A 6,712-nucleotide genomic window follows, 5' to 3' on the forward strand; every position below is an offset into this window, starting at 1 on the left:
TGTTTCATCAAGCTGAGAGAATATAAAACCTCATAGCATCCACATAAACAACAGGTCTGAACCATGTCCTATCCTGTGCCATTCTCACAACTTCTGACCCACTTGAGCCCATTGCAGTAGTCAGTGGGTCAATTCATTTGATTGAGGGTCTTCCTATCTTTCATTGACCCTCCACTTTTCCAAGCATGATGTCCCTCTCCAAGGCATAACCTCTTTTAGCAACTTGCCTGAAGTATATGAGACAAAGATGATAATCTTTGCTTCTAAGAATTATACTGCTATACTTTCTGCAAGACACATCAGTTTGTTCTTTTGACAGTCCAGGGGATCAGTACTCTTCTCCAACACCACAGTTCAAAGGCATCAATTCTTCTGCTATCCTTATTCATTGTCCAGTTCTCAGATGTATACATCTGAGACTGAAAACAACATAGCCTAAATCAGACACACTTACATCCTCAAGCTTACTTCACTGCTCTTTGATAATTTGGAGAGGTTCCTGGCAGCAGGCTTCCCCATTGCAATATGTTTCCTGATCTTCTGACTGCTGGCACCAAGGATATGTTGATTGTGGATCCAGGTATGGTGAACTTGTTGACTGTTGCAGTCTTTTCTCTCTACATTATGATGGTGCCTATCAGTCCAATGGTGATAATTTTGTTTTCTTGATGTTGAGATACAATCCGTATTGAAGGCTACATTCTTAGATCTTCTGCTGCAAGTGCTTCAAGTGCTCCTCACTTTTAGCAAGCAAAGTTGTGTCGTCTGCATAATGCAGGTTAATTATGAGTCTTCCTCTGCTCCTCATGGCTCACTTCTCTTCAGAGAGCCCAGCTTCTCAAATAATTTGCACAGCAAAAAAAAAAATTGAATAAGTATGGAGAGAGGCTACAACCCTGATGCTCAACCTCACTCATTATAAACCATGCAGTGTTTCCTTGTTCCATTCATATAACAGCTTCTTGGCCAAACTATGGATTTTGCATGAGAAAAATTAATGTTCTGGGATTCCTATTCTTCTCAATGGGTTATCCATAATTTGTCATGATTCACACAGTCAAATGCTATTGCGTAATCAATAAAGCATAAAATGGACATTCTTCTGACATTCTTCATTTTCAGCCAGAATCCATCGGTCATGAGCAGTGATAACCCTGGTGCCATGGTCTCAGGTTGGTAGCCATATGCCAATGGTGATTAGCAGAGAAACCGATAGAGGGGCATAGTCTTTGGGTCAGCAGCACAACTCTCAGCAGACTACACTACTGACACGACTGTCCTAATTTGTAGATGAGAACATTAAGCTAAAAAGTAGAACTTTGTTAAAACTAAAACTACGTAAGTTATGCCTGTGATAGAAAAAAGGGGTGTGCATGTGATAAAAAGGAGTATAACCACCATCCCAGAATATGGTAAACTAATGTATTGGATTAATGGATTTAAGAATTTTTTTATTTTAGTCTAATCTTTCATTTGCAGTACAATTAATAAGGTCATTATTTATTGCCATTGAGTCAATTCAGACTCATTGAAAGTAACTCCGTGTATGTAGAGTAAACCTGCTCTTCTGTGTTTTTAACACTGACCTTTTAAAAGCCAATTTTACCTTTATTTGTTGCTGCATTACTCACAGAAGACAGAGAAGCAGCCAGCCCAACTGCACATCAATTTAAAAAAAAAAGAATAGAAAACATTGTGTATACTCACACGATGGAATATTATGCAACACTGAAAAATAATGAACTTGGAAAATACTACATAACATGAGTGAGCCTGGAATACATTATGCTGCATGGAATAGCTCAATCACAAAAGTACAAATGCTGAATAGTACTGCTGTTACAAAATAAGATGAACATGAGGGTTAGGAGGAGATAAGAAAAGGGTAGATAAATAATGAACACTGTATTGGAACAGAACAATGGAAGAACTATCTGAAAGAAAGTAAACTTTAATTAAAATCACAACTTTTTAAAAAAGATTTTGAGGGTCATCTTCCAAGATGTCACTGGGTGCTTTTGAACTCTCAATCTTTGGGGTAACCTTTTTCACCACCAAAGAATAATCCTACAATTAGTAACAACAGAAGGAAAATTATAATTATACCCAAAAGAAAGTATATACTCATCAATGATTACATTCACACTGTAGAACATGGAAATTTTTTAATGTATACTCCAGACTGAAGTTGTTTCATATTTCCAAAGTGGACAAAAGAAGACTTCAGGCTGAAAGTTTCTAGAAGAAAAAGTCTTCAGGCTGGTCCTTGAAAGATGGAGAAAATCTCAACAGATAATATTGGTAATGAGAAAAATTCTGTTCAAGTGAATCCAATCATCCCTTTAATTTCCACAGGTTCTTCTGAAATAATTAGCATATGCAATTGGTAAAGGTTAATAACTGTTTCTTACCAGAGGAACAGCATCTCAGCAAGCTATTAAACTCATTTCTGACAGAAAGACATCAGTAAAATGTGACTGTTTTCAAAATTTGAATCAGCTTGTCTTGAAGTGTTTTTAGGCAGAATTCTGGTTGCAGGACACATGCAAGCAGCCATCTCCATCTCAGATTAGCAGTTCAGAGATCTACATAATAAAGTCATTATACAGGATTAACAGTCCTGAGGTCTGCATAATGATGTATACACTTCTAATCTTATTCCATCACAAAAGCCTTTGGGTTAATAGGCAATACCTACTAATACCCTGTGAAAAGGTGCCCCTTAGCAGTATAATAGAGTCAAGAGGCTATAAAAGAGTGCAGTGCTGAAAAACATAGATTGTAATTCCATCTACTGGTTATGTGACCGCAGGCAAGCTATGTAACCTCTTTCTGTTTTACTTTTCCTCCTCTACAAAATTCAAATGATAATGGAACCTGCCTCATGGTATTTTTCGGGACTTAAATGAGATCATTCTTGTAAATTCTTCAGAAAAGTACCCAACACATGATAAGCATTAAAGTAACCTTCTCTGAATTCCCTATGAGGGGTTCCTGAGATGTGTGTGTGTGTGTGTGTGTGTGTGTGTGTGTGTGTATTTGTTGTTGTGTACTATTGAGTCAGAGCCAACCCATAACTGACCCTTCAACAGATTTTCAGAGGTAGTTAATTGCATGGGATGAAATAACCCATTCTTCCCCCACAGAGCAGCTGGAGGATTTGAACCACACGCCTTTGGGATTGCAGCACAGATAGATATAGAGATAGAGACTGAGAGAGAGAGAGATGAGATTATATATATATATAGTTGCTGTTGTTGTTAAGTGCCGTCGAGTCATAGATGACTCATAGTGACCCTATGAATGAGAGACCTGAGCAGTTTCTGGAGGCAAGCCATTTTATTTAATTGTTTTTGGTTAAACATTCTTTTAAGTGGCATAGCACTGATCTGTCCATTTTCTGTACAGAGATAGCTCGTGGTTGCTGTGATGCTAAACACTGTGACACTGATGTGTCAAATGTGATAATGGTTACCCATGGTGGACAATGTTTGGTGGAGCTTCCTGATTAAAACAAGCTTGGAAGCAGGTCTGGCATCTACTTGTGAAATAAATAGCTTGTCTCCAGAAGTCTCTGAACTTGGAGAAACTATGAAAGTTATACAACTGTTCAGGTCTTTCGTTCATAGGGTCTCTATGAGTCATCTACAACTCAACGGCACTTAACAATAACAACAGTATCTCAGCTATAGGAATAAACCATCTCTGTAATCCAGGGAATTTTTGCCTTCTGTAATCTTCAGCATAACTTGAGGCCCTGTTCAAAAATACATATTTCTTAGTGTCTTGATTAGTGTGCTACTTCCTTAAGAAGTTTTTGATCCTGTGCTACATCTGAAGTGGTAGAGCATTGATCCATTCCTTAGTTAAAATCACTGCATATTCTATCTTCTTTTGAGGTGTCTTGTTTGTTGTTGTTGATATGCTGTTGAGTCACTTGTGAATCACAGCAACCCTATGTACAACAGCTCTGAACCCTGCTCTATCTTCAATCAATTTTATTGTCTCAGACACACCTACCCTCATTATCCCAGTTACGGAGTCAATTCATCTCATCCAATATCTTCCTCTCTTGTACTGTCCCTCTCTCCTTGAACGACGTCCTTCTCCAAGGATTGGTCTCGACTGGCAAAATGCCCATAGTAAGTGAAATGGCGCTTTAAAATCCTCAAGGCATAGAATATCTTACTTTTCTAAGTACTTGGGAGGGGAAGGGAAGGGAATCTGCTTTTTATAACAATTGTGATATAGACAGAAGTATTATTTTACCTATTTAATATGAGAAAAATGAAAATTGATCTATATCAAGACATTACAAATTCCTATGGCAGAAAATTGGAAAGGAGGGATTAAGCATAAATATGATTTTTCAAAAGCTTATTCTTGATCTACCATTTATGTACAGTACTAAAGTCCAAATTCACTGAGACACACAGAAAACAAAGTACTGTAAATAAAAGGAACTATAGTATTTTTATTTGCACACACATACAACTTAACTAATAATTCATGTTCAATGAGTGCTGAGTCAACTCTTGTTAATAGTGAGTCTGAATCTACTCGTCTCTGACACTCACTACATTGGATTGCTCGTCTCTCTTCCATGTAGCAATTGGTGGGTTCAAAGCCATATTCATATATAAGAATGATTCCCAAGGAATACAGTATAGGGAGTATGTGACTTTCATAGGTATCGTTTTCTTTTCTTTTTTCTTTACTTGCACTACTAAGTTCTGCACAGAATTCTTTAGGCCCAGTCTGCAGGGAGTTATCTGCTAACTCAAAAACTATGTTTCTCAAGTGGTTCCACCAGTGTTCTGTGAGATTAAGGTAAGCTGTCTCTCCCCTTGAGATTTACAGCTTCAGAAATGTAATAGGTGGGTCAAGTATGAATCTATCTCAACTCTATGACGATAAATCGTGGTAGTGTACTATATGTGGTCTAGTTGACTATGACTCTCATTAGATCTGCAGCCTCAGAAACACAATGTAGGGTGACACAAGTCAGCAACAGCTCAAAAGTTGTGGGTGGGTGGTGAATGAGACAACTAAGACACTCTCAACAAGATAGATTGACCCAGCAGCCTCAACAACAGGCTCAAAGATAGGAATGACTATGAGGAAGACTTGGGACTGGGCAATGTTTTTTTTGAGGAGGTATGAATCAGAACTAATTTAAAAGAATCTGACAACATCAACAAAAGCCATTAAAATAGAATGTCTTATTATTGTGGAAAGTCTGCTGTGAGAGACCTCTCCAAAATACTGAAGAGCAATGATGTCAGTCTGGAGACTAAGGTGTGCTTGATACATGCCATGGTCTTTGCAATTACTTGCTATGCATCAGCGAGCTGGACAATGACTAGGGATGATAGAAGGAGAGCGGATTCCTTTGAGCTTTGGTGCTGGAGAAGAATATTGAATATACTATGGACTGTTAGAAGAACAAACAAGTTCATCCTAGAGAGGGTGAGAGCACGCTGCTTTTGGGAGGCAAGGATTCTGAAGCTTTGACATTCTTTGGATGTGTTTCAAGGCAGGACCAGTCATTTGAGAGGAATGTCAGGCTTGGTAGGGTGGAGGGACAGTGCAAGAGACGAAGACCCTCAATGGGATGGATTGATTCAGTGACTGGGATAACAGGGGTAGGTATGTCAGAGATAATAAGATTGGCACACGATAGGGCAGAGTATAGAGCTGTTGTACATAGGGTCACTAGGAGTCGCAGGCAACTTCACAGTGCATAACAACAGTATTATTGTTATTATTATTAATATCATAATAATACTATTATTAATACTACTATTAATTCTAACAACTATTTAATTGTTTAAATATTTTTGTTTGCTACACCACTATTGAGAGAAATCACTTCAGTTAAAGGACTCAAAGAGAGTCAGGGTAGTCTTCTAGTTCTAAGTCTTTACATTTATTATGCGGGAGCTCTGTTGGCTTAGTAGTAAAGAGTTGTATTGTCATCTCAAAGGTAGAAGGTTCAAATCCATCAGCTGCCCTGCAGGAGAAAGATGGATAACCAGCTTCCATGCAGCTTCCATGAAGTTTACTGTCTCTGGAAATCTGTTGGATGGTCAGCTATGAGTCATTTCCCACTCTATGGTACATTACAACAACAAATTTATGCATTGGCATTAACTCATAGCTTATCTTTTCTTGAGTTTCTGAGGCTGTAAATTGCATGAAAGGAGATTATCCATCCTTCCACTGGTAGATTTAAACTGCCACATAGATTTAGCCTTGGATTAGCAACATACTCCTGATAAACTATGCCACAAGAGTGCCTAAATTAGCAGGAGCTTTACTGGCCTAGTGGCGAGAAGCTGTGCTTCAACCCGAAAGCTGCAACCTGAAAGCTTAACGTTTGAATCCACAAGCTGCTTCACAGAAGGATGGACAATCTCCTCCCTTGCGATTAACTGCCTCTGAAAACCTGCTGAGGGCCAGCTGTGAGTCAGTTCTGACTCTACAATGCACAACAACAAATTAATATGAGATATTTCTGATGGTGTAGTCTATAGAGTGTTGTATGATGTTAACCAAGGGTTTCTCATCTCCCATGGCTTGAATCCATCATTGACTCTGTGGGAGAAAAATGAGCAGTCTCTTTCCATTGTCTCTTCCCATTTATAGCCTCAGAAACCCAATGGATGATCACTATGAATTAGAACCAACTTTATAGAAATGAGCTTTAAAT

The sequence above is a fragment of the Elephantulus edwardii genome, unplaced genomic scaffold (assembly GCF_000299155.1).
Source record: "Elephantulus edwardii isolate Elephantulus edwardi_28Jun2011 unplaced genomic scaffold, EleEdw1.0 scaffold00170, whole genome shotgun sequence".
Classification (NCBI taxonomy): Eukaryota; Metazoa; Chordata; class Mammalia; order Macroscelidea; family Macroscelididae; genus Elephantulus; species Elephantulus edwardii.